The 25,472-nt window shown below is 51.1% G+C and overlaps 1 long non-coding RNA gene across 3 annotated transcripts; it reads left to right on the forward strand.

The window, feature by feature from the left end:
• The first annotated feature begins 9,402 nt into the window (after window positions 1–9,402).
• LOC120398595 lies at window positions 9,403–22,223 on the forward strand. Of its 3 annotated transcripts, XR_005594569.1 has the most exons (5): window positions 9,403–9,774; window positions 9,895–9,997; window positions 16,857–16,944; window positions 18,157–18,294; window positions 21,859–22,223. It is a non-coding gene; the product is annotated as an uncharacterized LOC120398595 (long non-coding RNA). The 3 variants fall into 3 exon arrangements; XR_005594570.1 differs by lacking the exon at window positions 16,857–16,944; XR_005594568.1 differs by lacking the exons at window positions 16,857–16,944; window positions 18,157–18,294; window positions 21,859–22,223 and having other exon boundaries at window positions 9,895–10,016.
• Window positions 22,224–25,472: the final 3,249 nt, after the last annotated feature.

Raw genomic sequence — 25,472 nt, forward strand, 5'->3', positions numbered from 1 at the left:
GGCCCTACCAAGAAAGTCTCATCCCTGATTCTGCTACAGTCGCCAGTCGTGACTGTGACTCAGGGGCAGTGAGAAATTCATGCAGCTGAAAGAACGTCCGATCAAGGTGCATTTCCTCTGCTTGAGAACATTGGAAAGTTCCCTCCCTCCGCAGCCCAGTGTGGGATGATAACTCCTGCCTGCCCTGGTAGCTGGTCCGTAGCTCCCCATTCGTTTTATGGCCGCCGGCGTTAACATTTCTGTAGAACATGAGGATAATTTTCTGCAGAGAAGGATCCTTTTTTAGTGACTTGCAACAATTAAGCCTCTGCTTCTTAACAATCTGCGGGGATGAGTGATTGCCGGAGGGTGGCCGCAGGGCTCCTAAAGAAGCTTGTATGCTAATGGGCGAAATGGCAAGAAGTGAATGAAGTAACTTCGGAGGGTGGGAGAGGGGAACAGTTTCAGGGGTGAGCTGCATGGGTTCCCAAAGAGAGATGTGGTCACTCCTTGGAACACTGCAGCCAGCAAGTAGCAGGCCTGGTGGTGCATCCAGAAAGAGCTCCTTGCAAATATTCTAAGCCAAGCAGCATTGGGGTAGATAGGTCTGTAGATGGGAGACCAGCATGGTTCTGGTAGCTGCGGGCGCTTGTATTAGAACCTACTCTTGCATTTATGGGGTCTGTCTACACTGCATCTGGGAGCAGGCCTGCCAGCCTAGATCCACAAAATAGCTGGGGAGATGGCGAGGACACAGGCTGGTGCTTGGGCTCCCAAGCTCCAGGCGGGGCTGAGATTCTAAACTGGAACAGCGGTGACTAGCGTGGACGTGGGGGGAGCCTTGCTCCCAGCTCCTGTGGAGACACACCCGTCAAACTGCAAGTCAAAGCTCCCAGAGACTTTTATGGGCGAGGAGGAGACCCATCATATTGTGCACTTACATCGCGCCTCTCCTAGGAAGATTTTAAAAGGTTGGGAGCTGGAGTAAATTGACCCCCCAGGAGAGAGAAGATGATTTGCACCAGTTGAGGATCTGGCCCTTAATCCCAAAGTGTCATTGAAGTGGTGGGGTCTTCAAAGGGCTGCGGTGCAATCAGCGAACCGCACCGTGCACAGCTGGCTCCCTGCCTCGGCCTCTCTCCACCTGCTGCAGCTCCTCCCGTGCAGACCTGGTTTGCCCTTCCCTAGCGCTGGCGCTGGCCATCCCATCCGAGCACTCACTGCATGGCGGGAGCCAGAGCCAAAGGCTGGCCATAGGCAGATCGGCAGCAAACGCCAGGCCGTGCTCGCTACCGAGCCAGCTGCATCAGCAGTGCCATCCCGCTAACAAATAGCTCTCGACTTGCAAAGCAGAGCCAGCCACGGCGTTTGGAATAGGGCGCAAAGGAGGAGCAATTAGCCGGCACTGGTGAAGTCCCTCCCCAGCAGCTGCTGCTGCTGCCCCGGGGACACGGAGCCTGGGGGCGGGTGCTAAGTGCTGGATGGAGGCGAATGCAGCAGCCATTTTGGCTCAGCCGCAGGCCCTACTGCCTTTGCTGAGAGATGACACTGTGATGACCCCGACGCATGTCCCGCCGAGGGCTCCATGCCCCCCTCCCAAACATTCCCCTCTCTTGGCCCTCCAGAAGCCTGTAAAGAAGGCCTTCCCCCAAGCAGGTGTGTGCCCCCTAGACCCCCCCACCCCCCGACCTGGCCCTTACACACAGATCTGCTCCGAGCCAGGCCAACCCAGCGTGAGAGGCTCTGAAGCTGGAGCACAGGGAGCCCTGCAGCAGGCTTGAGGCAGGGACAGGTCCCAACAGCCAGCTGGCAGGGCAGGATGGGACATGCAGAACCTGGGGAGGAAGGGAGGGTCGATCAAGGTTGCTGCTCATAATCACCTTCCCGATCCTACATAGCTTTGCCCTTCCCGGCTCGCCCACTCGTCTCTCTTATCGTCTTGCCTTCCCCGTCCCTCACTCTGCCAACTGTGCCGGCTCTGACACCTCCTTCATCTGCATCTCCCACTACCGTTTCCATGCCATCTTCGTAAGAATGGCCACACAGGGTCAGACCAATGGTCCCTCTAGCCCAGTATCCTGTATTCTGACAGTGGCTAAGGCCAGGTGTCCCAGAGGGAATGAACAGAACAGGGAATCATCAAGTGATCCATCCCCTGTCGCCCATTCCCAGCTTCTGGCAAACAGAGGCCAGGGACACCATCCCTGTCCACCCTGGCTAATAGCCATTGATGAACCTGTCCTCCATGAACTTGTCTAGTTCCTTTTTGAACCTTGTTATAGTCTTGGCCTTCACAACATCCTCTGGCAAGGAGTTCCACAGGTTGACTGTGCGTTGTGTGAAAAAATACTTCCTTTTGTTTGTTTTAAACCTGCTGCCTATTCATTTCATTTGGCAACCCCTAGTTTTTATGTTATGAGAAGGAGTAAATAACACTTCCCCATTCACTTTCTCCACACCAGTCATGATTTTATAGACCTCAATCATATCCCCCTTTGTCGTCTCTTTTCCAAGCTGAAAAGTCCCAGTCAGAGCAGAAATCAGTCACTGCACATGTCATTCCCCTCCAGCCCTTTCCCTTCTCCATAGGGTGACGAAACAGCAAGTGTGAAAAATCGGGACAGGGGTAGGGGGTAATAGGCACCTATATAAGACAAAGCCCCAAATATCGGGATTGTCCCTGTAAAACTGGGACACCTGGTCACCCTACTTCTCCACCAAATGTCTCCAGACAAAGCAAGGGCTGAGGTTGGCTTGGGTTTGAACACACCATGGGGCTGGTTTGCCGTGGCTTTATTAGCCTCTTGCGAGTGAGCGATTTACTCACTCTTCAGTCATTTGTCGGGCATTGGAGTTGAATAAATGTGTCTGCGGTGGCAGGACATTCCCATATATCTGAACGGTGTCGCCACGAGCCAGCCCCTGCACGTGGCTTTGTGAGGAGAGTGCTGCACTGGTATCCTCCGGAAAAGATTGCGAGCCTGATGCATTTAATGACATACCATCGGCACTATCGGTTTATCTCCGCCTTGAGTCTAATTGCCTCTCGTTACCTTACGACCAGCTCAGTAATTTCATGGCATTCCCAGGAGTATCCACAACAACCTGAGCATTGAACAAGGTGGGAAACGAACAGCACTGAAGGCACCGGGTTGATAGCCCAGGAGCCTTCAACACTTCTATCTCCTGAGCGAGTAACAGCAGTAAGAGCTGCAGCCTTCCTAGCGCAGAGCTATCTCAGAGTGAGAACAAGCTTCATCTTCCATGGCCCATTCCATCCCTGGCCTCCCAGGCTCTGACTCAGGTGTGAGGCCAAGCCCCACTTCTGTCCACACACAAATCAGTGTGACTCGGGTCAGCCACTACTCAGGTGGACCCTGGTGGGGAGGGGTTAGAGCCCAAGTCCTGTTGTGAGTCATTCTGCAGTGTGGACACAGCTCATACTGCAAACCTGAGTCAGAAGGGCTGTGTTGATACATTAGCACGGCTGTAAGACCTGGGTCCACGTTCACAAGCCCGGATCCCACAGATCCAGGCTTAGTGTGCAGTGTAGACATAGGCTCTGACACTTCACCAAGCACACCTGTCTACTAGGAACTGGGCTGGGCTGAGACCTGCCACCTCATTTCACGTAGGCCACCAAACAGCCACCTGACGTTATTAATTAGTCGTAGTGCCAAAAGGCCAGGGCCCCGCTGTGGTAGGTGCTGCACCAACATCACCGAGAGGAGGTCCCTACCTGGCACAGTTATAATCCAAGTAACGTTCCCCTCTCAGCCATGGTGCAGTTCCATCATAGACTCATAGAATCCTAGACTATCAGGATTGGAAGGGACCTCAGGAGGTCATCTAGTCCAACCCCCTGCTCAAAGCAGGACCAATCCACAACTAAATCACCCCAGCCAGGGCTTTGTCAAGCCTGACCTTAAAAACCTTTAAGGATGGAGATTCTACCACCTCCCTAGGTAACCCATTCCAGTGCTTCACCACCCTCCTATCGAAAAAGTTTTTCCTAATATCCAACCTAAACCTCCCGCACTGCAACTTGAGACCATTACTTCTTGTTCTGTCATCTGCCACCACTGAGAACAGTTTAGATCCATCCTCCTCGGAACCCCCTTTCAGGTAGTTGAAAGCAGCTATCAAATCCCCCCATATTCTTCTCTTCTGCAGACTAAACAATCCCAGTTCCCTCAACCTCTCCTCCTAAGTCATGTGTTCCAGCCCCCTAATCATTTTTGTTGCCCTCCGCTGTACTCTTTCCAATTTTTTCACATCCTTCTTGTAGGGTTGGGCCCAAAACTGGACACAGTACTCCAGATGAGGCCTCACCAATGTCGAATAGAGGGGAATGATCATGTCCCTCGATCTGCTGGCAATGCCCCTACTTATACAGCCCAAAATGCCGTTAGCCTTCTTGGCAAAAAGGGCACACTGCTGACTCATAGCCAGCTTCTCATCCACTGTAACCCCATGGTCCTTTTCTGCAGAACTGCTGCCTAGCCATTCGGTCCCTAGTCTGTAGCAGTGCTGGGATTCTTCCGCCCTAAGTGCAGGACTCTGCACTTCTCCTTGTGGAACCTCATCAGGTTTCTTTTGGCCCAATCCTCTAATTTGTCTAGGTCCCTCTGTATCCTATCCCTACCCTCCAGCGTATCAACCACTCCTCCCAGTTTAGTGTCATCTGCAAACTGCATCCAGTGTGGCAGCCTGGAGGTGAAAGGGGCAGCAGCCCATTCCAAACCCTACGTGCCATCGAGTCTTCTCCCACGGAAGAAGCACATTAGTTCACTGCCCTGCATCCCAAACAAAAGTTACCGCCTGGGCCTGGCAGGGTTGGCCACACCCGCTGTGCTGAAGGAATCGAAAAGCACAACCTTGCAGGATTCCGGGCGCTCAGAAAGACTAGCCGGAGGACAGACGAGCAAAATGCTACCCAGCTGCCCGAGCCCTCGGCCGACAGCTGGGGAATCAGTGCAGCGTGGCAGCCAGCGGCCTGGGCCTGCATCCAGACTCAATCTGCTGAGCCCAGCGCGTTTTTGCAGACCGTGCAAGTTTACCAATAAGTCCCTGTAATAATCTACTGCGAGAGAGAGCGTGCGGCCGGGCCTCAGCATCCGCGTGTAATAAGTGCTGGAGGTTTAAGTGGGAGAGAATTACCTTAAATGTATATCTAGAGAGGAAGGGAATATATAGGTATATTTAAAAAAACCCTGAACTACTGGAGAGGAGTAGAACCAATTTCCCAATTTCAATCTCCGGCTCGCTGGGATTCAGCCTCTCAGATGTTGCCTGCTTTGCTAAATTGGCTGGTCTGAGGGCCGCTCCGATGCCTATTTAGGCTCATTGTGGTGCATTTATGAAGGGCTGTCACACAGGCCTGACAGGGTGATGAATTGGCCTGGCTCACCGGAGCTCTATGGGGGGCTGGGGTGCAGAGAGAACGGGGAGGTGTTGCTCTCGGGAAGAGAGGGAAAGAGACAGAGACAGAGGAAGGAAAGTGGGAGCAGGAGGAGGAGGAAGCTAGCCAGTGGGTTTCGCTCAGTAATCGATTCCGCTGCCAATAATGACCAGTCCCCGTGGAGGGGGGAGATGGAGGGAGCTGGAAGCAGCAAGTTAAGCAGTTTGCTGCGAAATCCCCCAGGGGGGCTGCGATTAGGATATTACAGAAATGCAACGGTGAGGCGCGGTGTCACGGGGAGGGAGGCATAAAATATTCCCAGACAGCAATTCCACCTCTTCAAACTCTCCAGCCCAGCTTCTGAGCTCCTTTGTACCGGGGTAAATCTGGAATGATCCTGTGGACGTCAGTGGAATGATACCAGATTGAGCGGGGTAACGGGGAGCAAAATCTAGGCATAGAAATTGGTCTCTCTGGAGAGAGAGAGGTAGATGGCAGGGTTGGGGTTTTCTCTAGCGTTCCCCCTGTAGTATCTAACGCTCCCTGTTTTCCTGTATGTGTCTCTCACATTATTTATCTATAAATAGATGATATAGATAGATATAGTTCTAGCTACAGATACAATGCAGATATAGATCTATATCTGAGACAGATAATACCGGTCTCTCTCTAGCTACTTGCTTATCCTAAATATCTCTCTCTATTAATCTCTCTATCAAACGGTATGCCTCTCAATCTAGCTCCCTTTCTCCCGTCCTCTTGCTCTCAGGCACAGGTTTTCCCAGTGAACGTATGGCAGGTAAAGGATTCCTGGTTGTATGGTGCAGGCCAAAGGTTTTATTGCCACTGGATTGGGATAATTTGCACAGCTCGCCACCCGTGAGACATGTGGCTATTGCACGTTAATGCCAGTAAAACCTTTACACCACATACCCTGCTGTGATGGACACCCCCCAGCTATCTTCATGCAACTGCTCCTCAGATGGACACCGAAGCCCAGGTTTGTGCCTTTGCAGATCTGGGCTGGTATTATCAATTTGCACCCTGAAAAGTGGGTCAGAAGGGGAAAGAATTAGAACAAGTTATTCCGTGGGTGGCTCTCGTCTGTGAGTTGTTTGTGAAGGGATGCACACTTGCAAGTGCATTTGGAGACCTCCCTGAACCTCTGCGTAGCTGGCTCTTGTTCTGAGCACACAGCCTGACCCAGTGCTGTCTGTCTAACCAGGCCCAAGTTCACTTGAATCATCTTAAGAGCAGATTATATATTGGGGGGGAAAGAGAGCGGGGAGAATTTTTTTTCAGCGAAGTGTAAATTTGCTGAAAAATGCATTTTGGGGAGCACTGAAACTATTCACCAATTTAGATCAAATTTGGCAAATAGTTTTGGCTGAAAAAAATACAAAACCCAGGAGAAAATTTCAGAAATGTCCGAAATGGTTTGTTTTGACATTTTCAAAACGAACCACGTGTGGTCGATTTTCCGCAACGACGCAGACCTCTCATTTTGAAACGACATTTTCACAATGAACTGTCGGTTCGAACCGTCCTTCAGAATGGTTCATTCGCCCTGAGTGAAATTGTGTGTGTGTGAGAGTTGATTTGGTGAGGGAATCTACCCCCGCCCCCAAAAAAACATTCAGTTTCAGTTTGAAACGAGCTGCATTTGCTAAAATTAAAATTATTTTTCAATTCAGCCACTGAACTGAAAAATCAATCATTCGCTCCGCGCGCTCTCTCTCCTGTGAAATACACCACCAGCCATATTCCTATTAGACAGGGGCTGAGCAGTAGAACGTGGATCCGGAGTCCAACCGTACCCGTTTCAAAAGCTCACTAGTCTTGGGTTCTAGGGTTTCATCTTGGCTCGTTATTGAAACTGCGAAGCCCAGGTCTGGCTCTTGTAGTGCAGTCCGCAGTCCCTTTCTGATTGTATAGGCCAAGCCAGGACTTTGTCATTATGTCTACACAGCGATAAAACCTGCGGCATTGAGTCTCAGAGCCCAGGTCAGCTGACTTGGGTCTTCTCTTCACACACAGCGCTTTAGTGAAAACGCTTCTCCTGTCGGCATAGTCAATCCACCATCCTGGGACGGGGTAGCTCTGTCGACGGGAGACGCTCTCCCGCTTTTATATCGCTAGAGGTCTGTAGTGCAGACCTGGCCTTGCGGGTCTGAGACCCTCCAGCCCGAGCGTGAATGTCTGCACTGCAGTTTCATAGCCTGGTAGCCTGAGCCCCAGGAACCCATGGCAGCTGACATGGGCCAGCCACAGGTGTTTTACTGCAGTGTAGACATACCCAGGGAGACCCTTTAAGGTGTCACAAAGAGCACAGGTTGTAGGTATTAATCAGGGAATCAGAGACAACCATAGGGATTCAGTGTCCAGCAGCCTCACTAAAGAATCCTCTTTATAGTCACTAGCCCCGAGCCCTGTCTCTACTCCATCATCAAGGACGCTCCAGATCTGGAGCTGAACGTTCAAAATTGGATGGGGGGGGCATTCAGTTCCTATTTCTGTCTCCCATACCCGTTGGCATATTATTGACTCCTAAAATACTGTGTAGAGCAGTGGTTCTGAGCCTTCCCCCTTCACGAGTCTGATTCATCGTGCGTACCCCACGTTTCACCTCCCTTGAAAACCAGCTTCGGCTTTCTGCCCCAGACCCCGGAGTCTAGCATTGGCCCCGGCGACCCCATTCAAACGAACTCACCCACCGTTTGAGAACTGCTGGTCTAGTGCATAGAAGAGCACAAACAAGTCATTGTCTTTAGGAAATTGTAGTTTGTACTGACTTTGCTAGTGCTTTTTATGTAGCCTGTTGTAAAACTAGGCCAGGGGTAGGCAACCTATGGCATGGGTGCTGAAGGCGGCACATGAGCTGATTTTCAGTGGCACTCACACTGCCCGGATCCTGGCCACCGGTCCGGGGGGCTCTGCATTTTAATTTAATTTTAAATGAAGCTTCTTAAACCTTTTAAAAACCTTATTTACTTTACATACAACAATAGTTTAGTTATATATTATAGACTTATAGAAAGAGACCTTCTAAAAACGTTAACATGTATTACTGGCACACGAAACCTTAAATGAGAGTGAATAAATGAAGACTCTGCACAGCACTTCTGAAAGGTTGCCGACCCCTGAACTAGGCAAACATCTAGATGAGCTGATGTACCTCCTGGAAGAGCTCTGCGTACCCCCGGGGTAAATATACCCTTGGCTGAGAACCACTGGTATATAGGAAACAGACAACACATTTTGAAATTGGGTATGGAAAATCAAACCCAAAATTATATGTATATTTATATTTAAAACATATTTCCCCCCCTCTAGAAAAGCAGATACTTTTGTAGTGCTTCCACCTCCCCCTCCCATCCCGGCAGATCTATCCCTCCTTAGCATTATGCATTTCTTCGATTTCAAATACAGTTAAAAATGTGCAAACGGAGTCAATTTTTACATGGTTGGTTACAGTGATATAAGGCTCCTGTGTCTCAGAACAGGCTAGGGGGCCCCCTCGACGCCCCCTCATCTCAGAACCTGACAGGCAGCCACTCCGTTCGAATGGGTACCTGGTGCCACGCAGATTGACCTCATTAAGAGAGACTGCTGGAGAAGTAAAATCTAAAAGGTAATAAAAATCGCCAATATTTTTATCAGGACGTGGTTTTTTTTAACCTCAGATGAAAAATACTTCCTCCTGGATATCTTTCACCCCGCAATCCCACCTCTAAGCAAAAACCCTGCTCGTAGTTTAAATCCTGTATTTGAAACTTGACCCTTAAGGTGAGATGTTAAAGGAGACCTGCACGGGGAAAAAAATTGGCTTTTATGCCTTGCTAATGTAGAAAGAAGACACGGAAGATTTTAATTCACCTCCGTTTTGTTTGTGACATTAGAAATCCACATCTGGGCTCTGTGGTTTTTTCCTGGAACACTCAGGGAGTGATGATGTTGGCAGGTTGATGACATCACAAGTACCCAGGCAGTAGGCTGATGACATCACAAACCCAAGCAATTGATGGGGAGGTTGGGATTTTAGTCTTCTTTAACGAGCCCAGCTCCGAACTGTTGCAGGCTAATATAGCTACAGTTGGCCATGAGCTAAGGCTGGGGTTACCAGGGCAGTTTTACTTTGTCCTTCAATCACAGTGTCCCAAAACACTACCTGCAGAGAATCAGTGATGTGAGAAAAGGAAGGGATTGTAGTAGGGGAGATCCAGAAAGAGGAGAGGAAAGCACAGATGGAGGGCAGGGCAGGGCAAGGAACCCCCCCCACACACACACACACCGCCCCTCAGAAGAAGCCAATGCTGCAGTGGGTGTGTCTTGCAGGAGGTCAGAGAGGAGAAAGGCACTGAAGACTGCAAGCCACAAATCACAATCACAGACAGGTGAGACAGGATTTGTATGTGGCAGACCTCTGAGCTGTCCTGCCGCCTAATGCTGCTGGCTTAGCATATGCACACATGAAAGAAAGAGCATCAGTTAAAAGGTTCTTTCTTTTATGACAGGAAATAAGAATGGCCAGACCCGAGCTGACCATGTAGTCTAGTGTCCTGTCTCTGGCAGTGGCCAGCACTTCATGTCTCAGAGGAGGGAGCAAGAAACTCCACAGTAAACAGTTACGGGATAATCTGCTCCCTATGGACTGTTTCTTCCTGACCCCCATCAGTTATGCCCTGGAGGATGAGGATTTATAATCCTACCAGAACTCCTGTTGTTTTGATTTGTAACCCTTGCTATTCTAACTCTGCATAGTCTTGTTATCCAGGCGAACATCAATCCGTTTCTATGTTCTTGACCATTTAATATCTTGTGGCAGGGAGTTCCACAGGCTCACTGTGCATTGGGTGAAAAAAAATTCTTTGCTCGGTTTTTGATTTGCTGCCACTCAGTTCCGTTGGCTGTCCCTTTGTTCCTCATTTACTGAGACAGGGTGAAGAGGTTTGTCTCTGATCTACCTTCTGCACACTAGGCCTTGTTTTGTACATCTTGAGCACGTCCCTCTTCATTTATGAAGAGAGACACATAGAGCGGCAAGTTACAAGCCATGTGGTCTGTCTGGAGTTGAGCTGGTAGTTATAGGGTAATGGCAGAGGGATCTAATGACATGCTTCAGGACAAAAGCTGCCATCTTGCTGGGGTCAGGTAATAGTCTCACCCTCCCCTTAGGTACAACATTGCATGGTTAGACGCATTATGGAGGTGGGTGGGGTTTGTGTTACCCTCTGGCATCTGGATGTTGGACTAGATGGAGCCGCTGCAGCTCCAGTTTGGCAAGCCCTGTGCTCTGAGACGGTCTTGGCCTGCCGCTCCTTTTGAAGGGAATTAGAAATAATAACCTGCCCTGCCCCGCACGCACAGTGAATACTTGAGGAGTGATTTACTCGGCACAGGGGAGGCAGATTTCTCAGTTCTTGGAACTGATGTTTGATTTTAGGACTATTCATAATCAGTTCTATCATAACACTGCCATTCTTCTAAATGATAGAACAAGCGTTTTTATGCACCTCAGACGGGCTGCCTGGGAATCGGTAGGAGTTATGAGCTTCTCTCTGGATTTACTAGAGTGCTGGATACGTCCCTTCCCCTCCTGATATTCTGTAGGAGCAGATGCCCAGCAATCCCAGGACCAGCTGGCCTCCGCTGTGGGCACTTGTCCCATAGGGTGTCCTGAGAAAGGACCTTTCTGATAGAAGTCACCTGGGATTGACACCAAACCCTCGCTCGGCTTTCTGTCCCCTGTTCCTCCTCATTGTCCCATGTATCTTCCTCTCCTCTTGGTGTGAGGGCTCTGCAGTCTTGCAGTGAGACCTTCAAAGCTAAGAAGGCCTTGGCTGGGTGAGTAGTTAGGTGAGAGACCACCTGGGCACTGACAGAGCCTGACCTCACCTCTTGTCCCTTTAGCTCAGGGTCGAGGCACAAGAGCAGGGGGTGGGAGGGAAGCTTGCCCCCAGGGCGCTACCTTTTCTTCAGTCTTAATGAATATGACACATGAAAACCCCTTTAGCACCATGTGCTTGGGGGAGGATGGCACCATGTGACGTTTGTGCTGCTTTGCTGATCATCCACAGGAGAGAAACAAGTGGTTACCTCACTTCCAACTCTCAAAGCACTCAGGGCTCAGTTTGCTAGACAGCAGTGGTTCTGAGACTGTGGGGCGGGTCTCCCAAGGGAGGCGCAGGAATGCGTCAAGGGAGGCGTGAGCGGTGAGCTATTTTTGTTTTTGAAGAGCGCTGGCTGTCAGCCCCGTGTGGCTGGGGCTCATGCAGAAGGGCCATGCACACCCGGGAGGCGGGGATTAATGGGACAGCCAGAGCCTTGCCGCCTGGGCTCAGGTTCTCCTTCCTCCCAGCTACCCCCAATTCCTCACCTGGAGGCGGTGGGGCTCTGGCTGTCAGCCATAGGGTGGCAGCAGCAGCACAGAAGGGTGGCCATGGGGCACTAAATCTTCTGTGAAAAGTGATATTGATGAATATCACTTTTCACATTTCCACCCTTACTTCTGCGCTGCTGCGGGCGTGACGTTGCTTTCAGAGCTGGGCGCCTGTCCAGCAGCTGCTGCTCTCCGCTCTGTCTTCAGAGCTGGGCGCTGGTCCAGCAGCCACTGCTCTCCGCTCTGCCTTCAGAGCTGGGTGCCAGGCCAGCAGACGCTGCTCTCCACTCTGTCTTCAGAGCTGGGTGCCCATCCAGCAGCTGCTGCTCTCCACTCTGCCTTCAGAGCTGGGTGCCCGTCCAGCAGCCGCTGCTCTCCGCTCTGTCTTCAGAGCTGGGTGCCCATCCAGCAGCCGCTGCTCTCCGCTCTGTCTTCAGAGCTGGGTGCCCGTCCAGCAGCCGCTGCTCTCCGCTCTGCCTTCAGAGCTGGGTGCCAGGCCAGCAGCCGCTGCTCTCCGCCCTGCCTTCAGAGCTGGGCGCTGGTCCAGCAGCCGCTGCTCTCCGCTCTGCCTTCAGAGCTGGGTGACAGGCCAGCAGACGCTGCTCTCCGCTCTGCCTTCAGAGCTGAGTGACAGGCCAGCAGACGCTGCTCTCTGCGCTGCCTTCAGAGCTGGGTGCCCATCCAGCAGCCACTGCTCTCCGCTCTGCCTTCAGAGCTGGGTGCCCATCCAGCAGCCACTGCTCTCCGCTCTGCCTTCAGAGCTGGGTACCCATTCAGCAGCCACTGCTCATCTCCCTGCCACTGCAGGACTTTTTCATATGACACTTATGTTCAGCCAAATTATAATTTCCCAAATTATGGGACACTTTCTTTGGGAGATCATCCCACTCACCCACAGCTCCCCTTATTTGGAAAGGTTTCCTGAGAGGCTGGATACATTTTCCTTTGCTTGCGTTCATCATGATGCCCCACCGCACCACCCAAAACTATTCCTCCCATCTCCTATTGTTTTAAGCCTTTCCTGCTCTTGTAAGATAAGAAATGGCTGGTTGCTGCCTTTCCCCACAGGTTTGAAAAACTAGAGCTTGGCAGAACATGATTTTCCCACCTTGGGAAAATTGTCAAAATCCTGAATCTGGAAATCTTGGCAATTTTTGCAAGCTAAAAATCTGGGTGGGGGAAATTTTGGTTTGGGTTGATGGAAATCTTTTGACCCTTTTATTTTATTTTGTTACTATAAATTAACTTAAATTTTCAAACAAAACAAACCCAACAGACAGTTTCAAAACTTTGTCAAATGGTTTTTTTCAAACAGGAAATTAGTCACACCAGACTCTCTTTCTTGTGAAATATTTCCATTAAAACGAATCAGCATTTTCTGATGAAAAAAACGTTTCATAGAAAAATTCCTGAGCAGCTCTACTAACTCACTGGATGGTGTGAGGTACCTTGAGTTATCTCTATGAGGTACTTTTATGGCCGCTCTTACCACAGTGTCTGAGCACCTCACAGTCCTTAGTCTACATCCCCCACAACACCCCTGTGAGGTAGGACAGCCTTGTTATACCAATTGTACAGAGGGGAAACTGAGGCAGAGAAAGGGTAACTGATTGTCCAAGATCACATAACAGGTTGGTGGCAGAACAGGGAACTGAACCCAGGTCTTAGGTTAGTGCCCCAACCACTGGACCATGTAGCCCCATTGCTTGTCTTCTCCATGGGGGCTGCAAATGGTCAGTGCCCCCAAAGTCCCGCTCGGCCAATCCTGGGGGTCGTTCGGATTGTTTTCTCTTCTTAAGAGCCATGAATCTTTGCAATCAGAGGGAGCAGGAGAGCGATAAATCCCACTAAAGGTAAAAGGGATTGATTTTAGAAGACACTGTTTAAGAATTTGTTTTTCTAATGGATCCTAAAGTCTTGTCATCAATTTTGCCAAGCTCAGCGGTGCCAGAATGCGTCTGTAGCCTGTCCAGAGAGGAGGAGGAGGAGGAAGAGAGACAAGGAGGCGTGGGGAGGAGGGGGGGAAGAAGAGGTTGATATGTCCATTCCAGATACAGTATCCTAAAACGGGGATTATACTCTACCAGAAATACTAATCCATTAGTTGCTCTTTCACACACTGCGGGCTCTAGCGCTGCCTCCATTTGCCTGCATGATAATCTATTTGAATATCAATGCGGCTTCATGTTAAACTGCTTCCCTTGGAGTTTCAGATGAAGCGCAGCCACGCTGGGCCTGCGCTTTGGGGATAGGGTACCGTATCTGGGGCGGAATCGAAAGGCAATTATTGAAATCCTCTTCATTCTGAGAGCTTCCTCGCATCCTGCCGAAAAAAAGCAAAAGGCAGCCGGGCTCCAGATGGCTCCTCCTTTAATGGGAGGTTTAAAGGAACCTCTGTCATTTTTAATTCCTCTAAAGGCCGCCATCGATTTGCTTTGTTTCCAGTGACGGGAAGGGGAATATGCCCATGTAATGCAAATACCAGGTCTTTGCGGGAAGAGGTGCCAGGGGACAGGGCATTTTCCCCGAAACGACAGGAACTCCCTGAGCGACAAGGTTCCTACTAGTTTTATCACAAGGTTGCTGCATCCTCTGGACTAATGGCCATGATACACTGTGGCCAGTGGTGTCTGCAAAGGGAATCCACCTGCGAAAACATGTCAAAGCTGTGGGGAATCCATGGTTAGTAGCTGACTTTGCGTGTAGGATATTCTGGGCCTAACTTGAGCCTTATCCCAAATCAGCTGATGTGAATCTCTCCATAGCTCCACTGAACAGGGCCGGCTCCAGCTTTTTTGCCACCCCAAGCGGCGAAGAGAAAAAAAAAAGCCATGGTCGGTGGCATATTGGCAGCTGCTCTACCGCGCCGATTCATTCTCTGGCGGCAATTCAGCGGCCGGTCTTTCCCTCCGAGAGGGACTGAGGGACCCGCCGCCAAATTGCCATAAAAGACCCGGACGTGCCGCCCCTTTCCATTGGCTGCCCCAACCACCTGCTTCCTGGCTGGTGCCTGGAGTCGGCCCTGCCACTAAAGGCAACTGAGTGACACAGATTTACACTTGTGGATCTTGCCCATCGTGTGTAAACGTACGGCAAGTCAATCCAGGATTTCACAAAGCGGGCAAGCAATGTTCCTACTGGATCCATGTCCAGGGGTCACCACTAGGTAGCTTCACCGGCCACAGGTTGATATCTGAGAGACCCCAAAGTATTCCCTAAATGTAGAATAGGAAATAACTGAGGTGTCACAGCTGGGGAGTATTGGCAAATGCTGACTCCCTAATGGCCATCACCCTGTGTTTGCGTGTGTGTCTGTGTGTATGGATGCACACACATGGGCTGGCTCAGGAAGGTAGCAAATTCAGCAAATCCCCAGTTTCTCCAGCACTCCTCGACTGTGAATGGCATCAGGTCCCATATTTCCCAGTTCACTCAGCCTTTGCACAAAGCATGGTGACCAAAGCCAGAGATGAAGACAAGGAGAGAGGAGACGTGAGATCCCCAGATTCAGCTATGGGATATTAAAACCGAGGCCCTTGCCACTTGAACTGGCCACATTTCAATGGGAGTAATTAATTGTCAGCAACACACGTTACCCCTGGGGTTCCAGTGGGATGCTATTTTCTTCTTTGTTTCTTGTCTGAAAGGGTTGTGTGGGGTTCAGCTACTGCCGCCGTGCTCTACCCCAGAGATGGGTGCCTTTTAGGGGCAGATGAAGCCATTCTTCCATACAGTTTGCTAAGCACTTTGGCAGGGGATACCAGGCGCTTGAGCATTGAAGTCTGTACCTTCCACGGGGCTGGGGAGTGTGGCTTCCCATACGTGTGCAGCATGATAGGGCTGCAATGCACTGGATGCTCTGGGTGCTACTGCAACAGAAGTAATAAAGAAGGAAAAGGATAATTGTGTTAATTAACGAGCTGCAGAAGGAGACAGGGCTACAGAGGGGCAGTGCTGTCTAGTGGGCTAAGCACAAGAGCCAGGAACTTCTGGGTTCTCATGCTGGCTCTGACACTGGCGGCCTTGCTCAGAGCTCCTGAAAGATGTGGGTGCTCGGCCTCTGCAAATCAGACCCTTAACCTCTCTGCCCCCGCCCCCTCGGGTTGCTTGCCTCATAGAGGGGCTGGGGTGTGGGGACCCACTAGAGCATCTCTGCAAAGAACTTGGAAGATGAAAAGCCAATGGGAGATGCTGTTAATGGGAGATGCCCCTGTGAAATGTGGCGTGGCCTCCTCTGCTGAGCCCTCCCCCGGGGTCTGTTTTTGAGCCCAGGGGCGTTCACAGTTAGCACGGCAGGCAGGAAGAGGGGGAGCACCCCCTATGGCATTTCCATGGGCCCGGTATTATTTATCTATGTAGCTGTTTGGTAAATTCACAGCTGAAGGACGGTTTCATCCCTTTCAGTCATGCCTCTTCCCCACCACATCCCTCAGGCCTTCAGCCAGGGTGCGGAAGCGGCTCCTTCCCTCTGTGCACCTCATCCATCAAGCCCGGTCATGTCCTCCTTCGCCCACCCCATCCTGACAGGCCTGTCAGCGCCTGGAGAAAAGAGTGATAAATAAACGGGCGCTAAAGACTCTGCCACGGGCTCCCCTCCTGTGGGTTGATTTATCTATTATTTTTACTGTAATCCGAGCCCTTCTCCCCCCTACCTCCCCTCCCCCTCTTAACTCTTCCTCGTCCTCCTCCATTGCCTCTGTTTGTGTGTGGGCCCCTTACAGGCGGGGACTGTGTTTTAAAGACCCTTCGTGGTCCTTTTCCACCATAGGGCTGAATGAGGCTCTGATGGCAACGCCAGCTGGACAGGCAAAGAGTGAGCCAGTCCAAATAGAACCTGAATCTTCTCCCCACACCTTGAAACGAGCATTCGGGGTCACTCCAAAAGTTAGATTTGCTTTGTCTTCTTGCTGTGAGCTGCGAACGTTCCCCCCAAGAGAAGCGGAAGGGCAGATCTCACGGGAGGAGTTCCTGCTTGTTAGATTTCCAGCCCCAGAGTGCAGAGCCAAGAGGTCCGGATGGCTGGGACAAAGGCTGGAGAAGCATTCAATACTTTGGAGTTACTTATCCAAGTTAAAACCGAATTCTGAACCTTTTCAGATTCACCCACCTCTAGTGGAGAGGATCGATGTAGCTACGCCCACGCGTGCAGAGTCTGTCTGTTCTAGCCTGTATTCCCGTTATGGAGGTAGGAAAAAGCTGCAGAATGCGGATCTGGATTCATAAACTAGACTCTGGCATTCAGAAGGACTCCACTACTGCAGTGAGGACTAGAGTGGGTTTGATGCTACATGGCCAAACCCGTAGACTCAGTGTCGGCTCTCGGAATAAATCCAGAATAACTGTACAGAGGGCACTGGGGTTACGTCCGCGGAACCGAGAGCAGAATATGCTGCTCCCTTCTCCTTCATTCAGCAAGTTTGGGAGCAATTGAAAACACCAGCTGGCTACACAATTGCCGAGAGTCTGGCAAGTAAAATCGGTGCTGCGTGGTGATAATCTTTGCTGCCTTCATTTTACATAGCATCTTTCCTACCGCATCCCGTAATGCTTGAGGGAGGTAACTAACAGCGGGGCCAGGGGAGGGAATTCCTGGAGCGGTGCAAATCATTGTGCCGCTAAATAATATGCAGTGTGAAACCCAATAGCACACAGCTTCCCCCAAGATACACATCAGTGGCCTCTTCATACCTGTAATAAGACAGATTGGCTGCCCACAGACCCGGAGGGGGAGGGGCCCCTCATTGAACCCTGGTGGGCGGAGCCACGCCACGCTCAACCCTCCCGCTGGAAGTGAGTGGGCGGGACCGGAAGTATAAAAGGCGGGCCGGAGAACTCAGTTGGGAGTCAGCCACTGGAGGAGCCAGACGCCTCCAGAGGCCACTGCAGACCCCGAGGGAGGCGAGAACTGGCCAGGGCCATTTACGGACCCGAGCACAGAGGAGCTGCAAGCGCTGACAATGGCCTTCTTCCCTGACCACCAGGACGACCCTCCCCAGATCCACATACACCCTGAGGGGGTGTTGGGAAGTGGCCTGGGGGAGCTGACCCCTGTCTGGCTGCAGCGCTGCCAGCGAGTGAGTCAGCGTGTTGTGGTCAGGACCCCGCTGACCCGGTAGCAGACCACTCTGCCACTGCTAGGGCCCTGGGCCGGGACGCAGTGGAGTGGGTGGGCCTGCATCCCCCTCGCTTAGGCAAGAAGCCTGCGCTTGTCGGGCCTCTGCCAGAGCTAGGAGGCCCGACTGTTTGCTGCTCAGCCTGAGAGCAGGCCTGAGCCCTCAGACTCTCTACTGCCCTGCCCTGATCCAGGGCCTGGGCTACCTGGCTGTTTGCTGCCCCGCTGGGGCTGACCAGGGGCTGGGGCTTCGTAACTGTGTTTGTCGTTCGGCCCTGATCACAGACCCACACTCCCGGCGCCCCGCTGATTCCCCACGTCAGGCGACCCCCGGAGACGTAGTGAGGCAGATTGGCCACCCACAGACCCGGAGGGGGAGGGGACACTCCCCCCAACCGACTACAATACCATACAGATGAGCAGGTAACTTCTGAAGCCGCTGGGCTTTATGATGTGTGACCAGGAGGGCACGTCTTGTCACACTTCTTAGGACAGTGGCTGTCCATTCAGGCCGTATTTATCTGGGAATTGAAGTGACTGTCAACCAACATTTCAGCAAGCTCTCCCTTCCCCAGGGCTTCTTCAGTCAAGCATCCCAGCTTCTTTATACCTGTTGCAGCACCCACTGAATGCAGGGCCAGATCCCCAGCTGATGTAAATGGACATAGCTCCATTGATCCAAAATCAATTGAAATCAATGCCTGTTTACACCAGCCAAGGATCAGGCCCATGGTCCCTATCCAAGGATTAACTGGGACTCCTTCAATTAACTCGTTCAGCGTTAATCAGTTGCCTGAACAGCAAAGTTCTGGTCCTGGATCCAAAGTTCAGGGCTGTTCTGTTCAGAGGCTGCGGTTCAGGTCCCTCATGCGATTACATTAAAAATAAAATAATCCACAACGTACTTTCTAGGCGCGGATGCACATGATAGCCAGTCATTTTTTCTGAGTGGCAGCCAACTACAAAATAGCATTGGCTTAAGTGATCATTAAAGCAGTGGTTCTCAACCAGGGGGACATGTAGCTCCGGGGGTCCGCACAGGTCTTCCAAGGGGTCCATCAACTCAGCTACAGATTTACCCAGATTTACAACAGGCTACATGAGAAGCACTAGCGAAGTCAGTACAAACTAAAATTTCATACAGACAATGACTTGTTTATACTGCTCTATGTACTATACACTGAAATGTAAGTACAATATTTATATTCCAATTGATTTATTTTATAATGATATGGTAAAAAAGGAGAAAGTCAGCATTTTTTAGTACTAGTGGGCTGTGACACTTTTGTGTTTTTATGTCTGGTTTTGTAAGCAAGTCGTTTTTAAGTGAGGTGAAACTTGGGGGTACACAAGACAAATCAGACTCCCGAAAGGGGTAGTTGGGAAAGATTGAGAATCACTGCATTAAAAGGACCTTCAAGCTAGGTTGGTGGCTATTCTCCAGCCCGGGTTGGAATTGGTAGTAACCAGTAGTTACTGGGCTGGAATTTCCACTGCCCTACCCCTTGTGTTTTGATCTACAGCTGTGCAAAGTGGGTGTATGGTGTCACCATGTCAGAACAATAGACTGTAAATATCCAGGGATCGGGCAATGGAGAACCTGGGCCACTGTCTGTTTGAAGACACGGGTCAGTTCCTGGAGGCAGATGGGTGATCACACTGTTCTCACCATGCTTGGTTGCCATCTCAGCAGACCAGGCTCTGGAGATGGAGGGCTAAATTCGCCACTGCTCTGAGTAGCCACAAGTATGGCCTCGTTCCTCTTTATGTCTGGGGGAATTAGAGCCAGCGGCCTCAGTAGGGCACTGCTGGGGGATCTTTCGTTGCCAGAGTCTGTGCTGATACGGTTCTGTGGATAAATATTGGAGGTCACTCTCCACAGCTGGTGTTTTGCATGTACACAGAGCCTTAAAGGTTAGAGATTGAGAAGGTCCATTAGCCCATCCAGGCCATGGTATGGGCACCAGAGCAGAGTTGTTGCCCATACAACATTTTCAAGTGCTTTGTCCAGTCTAGTTTTAAAAGTCCCACATACGGGTTGGGGGCTCCCATCCCTGCCCTTGGAAAAATGATTGTAGGGCCCTGTGAGGTGCAGCTCACAATCAACAAGGATCTCTGCATAGTCAGCTTACATTTCCCCTCTCTCAGTTTCATCCTGTTCTTCCTACCTATAGTGTATCCCACTAAATAATTCCTTCTCTGCTGGATGTGATGCCCACGAGATATGTGTCGTCCATTCTCCTGTCCTCACTGGGTCCTGATCCAAAGCCAACAGTCTTTCCATTGTTTGCAATGGGCTTAGTCATTGTTTAACCAGGGTACCGAGACCAAGTACAGTTAAATATTCCTCCTAAACCAATCCTTTATCTATCCATCCATCCTGCAACGTATTATCTGAGCACCTCTGGTACCTGGATAATATTTGTTGCCTATTTTTAAGTTGTTATCTTGCTTATCAATAATCGTTTGAATATAATTTCATGATACATAAAGTGATAAAACATTTTCCCTCCTTTTTTTGCCATTTGATTGCTAGTTATTACATCACCCCGGGGTTTTTAGGTGCCATAAAATCATCCCTGGCTCTTGCAGACTGCAAGTTTATGATTAATCAATTACTTAGAGTGGTTATCTATTAAAAATCAAACAGGGATCTTCGGTACATTTTCAGCAAGGCACTGCAAACAGCAATAGATCATTAAGCTAATCATTCTCTACAGCTGTTGCTTATTACCAATAATCGCATTAATAGGATGGCAGGAGTCATCAAGTAAACAGAGTGCATTAAAACAGCGGGTGACATAACAGCCAAAATTTCATGATTAGTGACAGATGGTGCTACAAAAGATGGCTCTCCATGGACTGTTTGCACCACCTTTACTCAATGAGTAGTCCCTTACTCTGCAACGAGGGCCATTGAGATTGCTACTCAGCCTCAAGGAAGTAACTCTCCTGGAGTTATCCTGTTCAGCTCAGCCATGGCAGTGCTTGGGAGATGTCATAGGGCCAGGTTGCAATTCAAACTCACTGCATGTGAAGCCCCATTAAGCTCTTACACGGGCTACTTGTGCCCAGTGGCGTCAGTGCTGTGGTGTTGCGTTGGTAAGGCCACTAAGTGCTGCTGTTCCTGGAGCTCCGGTGTTAGCGGCACGAGCAGAGAATGCAGTTTATTTAGGTTCCTGGCGCCCATTGAAATCAGTGGGAGTTAGACACTTAAATAGCTTTGAGGACCTGGGCGTACATTGCTTAAGGTTCTAGCTCCACATCTGTGGAGGGGAGTGGTCATTCTGTGCAGACGTGTTTCCAAAACACACAGTGGCTCCCCCTCCCTATTCAGCAGAATCCTCTTCACACACCAGAGTCAAAATCATCCCCTTTTAGTGCTCCATAACCACCACAGACAGCCCAGCCCGCCCCTGAGCTGGCGAGTTGGCAAGGGTCATGGGGTAAAGAAAAGCCTCTACTTTGCCACCTCAAATCCAGACTTGCTTAGCAAGATCAGGTCCATAGTAACTGAAAGACAGACTCAAAGAAATGTCGGGCTGGAAGGGACCTCAAGAGGCCATCAAATCCATCCCCTGGCGCCGAGGCAGGACCGAGTAAACCTCGGCCGTTTGTCCAACCTGTTCTTAAAACCCTCCAGTGGTGGGGATTCCACAACCTCCTTTGGAAGCCTGCTGCAGAGTGTAACTAGCTAAGCTGACTGGTCTATGATTCCCCAGGTCCTCTTTTTACAGATAGATACTGTATGTGCACTTCCCCACTCCTCTGGGACCTCCCCCGTCCTCCACGAGTTCTCAAAGATAACTGACTGGTTCCAAGATTGCTTCAGCTCATTCCTTCAGTACCTTAGCCAGCCCATTGAGTATCCTTAAGTTGCCATCCAAGGGCTGCTGGGTGAGTTGTGTGAATTGAGTTTGCTAGGCCTCAGTCCAGGTCCTAGTGAACACAAGTGGCACTAAACAGCTCCTTTGGTCTCCCAAACAGAGAACCAATGATCAAACAGGCCCTGGAGCCTGAACATCCTTCTGACTCGTAAAGGAGATCGGCAGAGCACTCACGCCACCCTGCAAGTGCTATCCTGCCCCATGGATACGGAGAAAGCCTCCATCACCCGGCCTGTCGCTCTGGCCCCGCTGCAAAGCCTGCTTAAAAACGCTCCGCAATGAAATACCCCTCGGACGTCTCAGCCAGGACTGCAATGCAGCTCTCTCCCTGCCGGCGCATGACAGTCCTCTCCGCCTCGCCCTGTGCCCGGAGCACACGGCCGGTCTCACTGGGTTGCATTTGCCTGGTGCCGCCTCGGCGTGACGAAGGGAAAAGTTTTAATATTCGTCGCCATGAATTTTTAATGCCCAGCTCCTGCTCCGGTGTCATTATTTGCCTGCACTTCAGCAGTTTGGGAGCGCGTTTGTTTAGCTAATGTTCCGTTGGAGGAAGGATGCGGGGGTTGGGCAGCCCCTCCCTTTCTCCCCACAGTGACCATTAACTGAGATACCCATGCTGCGCCAGGGGTCGACAGATGCTGGCAATGCAGCTTCCCCCGCCAGCTGGGCTGGGCTAATGGCAAAGCCTGTTATCGAGGTCAGCCTGGCCGCTCTCAGGAACTTGGTTGTTTATATATGTTGGACTCCTTCCCTCCCCCCCACCGTAGCTCCCGCTTCCACTGCCCCATCGATGGCGGCGAGGAGAGAGGAGAAAAGCAGGGAGCCCCAGGAGCGTTTAAGGAGGGGACCGGCTGTGAAGTCGGCTGCGGAAGGCTGAACTCTCGGGATGGCACTGGGAGGAAAAGGGAGATTTTTAATTACAGGCCTAAGGGCAAATGCAGCATGGACTGGCGCTTCATGCAGCCCCATTGCCCTAGATACCCTGGTGATGTACGATAGGGTGGGTAGATGGGTTGGATTAGATAGATACGTGCATGGCTGTGTACTGTGGGGTGACATAGACAAACAGGTAGATGGCTGTGTACTGTACGGTGGCACAGACAGACAGAGGCCGTGTACTGTACGGTGGCACAGAGAGACAGAGGCTGTGTACTGTACGGTGACACAGACAGGCAGAGGCTGTGTACTGTACGGTGGCACAGACAGGCAGAGGCTGTGTACTGTACGGTGGCACAGACAGACAGAGGCTGTGTACTGTACGGTGACACAGACAGGCAGAGGCTGTGTACTGTACGGTGGCACAGACAGACAGAGGCTGTGTACTGTATGGTGACACAGAGAGGCAGAGGCTGTGTACTGTACGGTGACACAGAGAGACAGAGGCTGTGTACTGTACGGTGGCACAGAGAGACAGAGGCTGTGTACTGTACGGTGGCACAGAGAGACAGAGGCTGTGTACTGTACGGTGACACAGACAGGCAGAGGCTGTGTACTGTACGGTGGCACAGACAGGCAGAGGCTGTGTACTGTACGGTGACACAGAGAGACAGAGGCTGTGTACTGTACGGTGACACAGACAGACAGAGGCTGTGTACTGTACGGTGACACAGAGAGGCAGAGGCTGTGTACTGTACGGTGGCACAGACAGGCAGAGGCTGTGTACTGTACGGTGACACAGAGAGACAGAGGCTGTGTACTGTACGGTGGCACAGACAGACAGAGGCTGTGTACTGTACGGTGACACAGAGAGACAGAGGCTGTGTACTGTACGGTGACACAGAGAGGCAGAGGCTGTGTACTGTACGGTGGCACAGACAGACAGAGGCTGTGTACTGTACGGTGGCACAGACAGGCAGAGGCTGTGTACTGTACGGTGACACAGAGAGACAGAGGCTGTGTACTGTACGGTGGCACAGACAGGCAGAGGCTGTGTACTGTACGGTGGCACAGACAGGCAGAGGCTGTGTACTGTACGGTGGCACAGACAGGCAGAGGCTGTGTACTGTACGGTGACACAGAGAGACAGAGGCTGTGTACTGTACAGTGGCAAAGACAGACAGAGGCTGTGTACTGTACGGTGACACAGACAGACAGAGGCTGTGTACTGTACGGTGACACAGACAGGCAGAGGCTGTGTACTGTACGGTGGCACAGACAGGCAGAGGCTGTGTACTGTACGGTGACACAGAGAGACAGAGGCTGTGTACTGTACGGTGGCACAGACAGGCAGAGGCTGTGTACTGTACGGTGACACAGACAGACAGAGGCTGTGTACTGTACGGTGACAGACAGGCAGGTAGGTAGTTGGATAGCATATTCTTTATTATTGGTATTTCAATAATACCCAGTGGTCCAACCAGTGTAAAGGCCTCATTGTGCCATTGTGCTGTACAAACAGTCCCTGCCCGAAGAGCTAAGCAGCTAACAACTATTAGACAGCTACATGTCTCTGTACTGACGGGGGATAGACAGAGCCTCCTTCAATAGGATTTCATGGTGTAGGAGCCCATGCATTTCTCTCACACTGATGAACACCTCTGAGCTGGATTTCTCAGGCGTCAGCCCTACTGCCTCCCAGCTGGGCAGTAAGCTAGAGCTTCTTGCTTGTTCTCTCTGTTGTGGCGAGGGAGGAAACGTGGCAGAAAGGGGAAAATGACGTTTCTTACCTTTGATGCAGTTTAAATTCTGAGGCCCAGGACAGGCTAAAGGGAACCATCTCCTCCCCAGGAAGTGCCTCTGCTTGCAGGGTTTTTCTCTCCTCTCTGCTCTGTCCATGGTGCCCAGCATTGATTCTTAAAGGAGCTGGGCAAAGGGTTGGAGGTTCGCTAGGGACAGGCACTCCGTCCCAAAGGCTGCAAAATCAGCCTGGAAGGGATTGGGGGACAGATGTTATCATCAGTGCTTCCTGCCAGTCAGGCAGGAGGTTCCTGGTGGAATTTCAGCACCTCTGGTTCCTTTCTCCTCCGGAAGCGGGGAGCTCCAAGACACAGCGGGAAAATAATATCCGTCATCATGCAGGGAGTGGAAGTTAATCATCTTTTTTTGTTTAAACCCCGCGAAAGGTTCCGTTGTTTCAGACACAGGTTTGGAGAGTGTTGGATTTTAATCCTCCTTTCTGAGGGCCTGATCCCACTCCTGGGACCCTTTCTGTGGCCTTCAGTGGGCTTTGGCTCACCCCTTTGGTAATCAGATGGTGTTGTGTGTTTACTTGTAGGTACATGAGGGATGCAAAGGTCTGGGAAGTGGGGCACTTGGATAATAACAGACATAAATACATAGCACTAATATTGGGTTTTGCAAACAGTGAATTAATCTTCACAGCGCCCCTGTGAGTGAATATTATCCCCATTTTGCAGAAGGGGAAACTGAGGCCCGGAGACAGTAAGTGATTTGCCCAAGGACACAGACAGCAAGAGCCCTGGGCTCCCTAGCCTGCACTCAGTTCACTAGAGCACACCACCGTGTAATACGAGTCAGACCCCGTGGGCGAGGCTTGTGACAGTGCGTGGGTGGCTTGATGGACACACAGCTGCTCTCTGCTGGATGGACTTGATCAGACTGGTGTATCTGTCAGTTCTGACCAGCGACGCTCCTTCCTCAGGGTAGGTCAGGCAGGGGCCCAGCAGCCTTCCCCTCTCCCCCTGGCTCCAGGGCCCGCTCCAGGACCCAGCTTGCTTCTTCTAACTAAAGAGTCTCCTCCCAGCCTTTCCCAGC

Source organism: Mauremys reevesii, linkage group 2, assembly GCF_016161935.1.
Source record: "Mauremys reevesii isolate NIE-2019 linkage group 2, ASM1616193v1, whole genome shotgun sequence".
In the NCBI taxonomy this organism is placed as follows: Eukaryota; Metazoa; Chordata; order Testudines; family Geoemydidae; genus Mauremys; species Mauremys reevesii.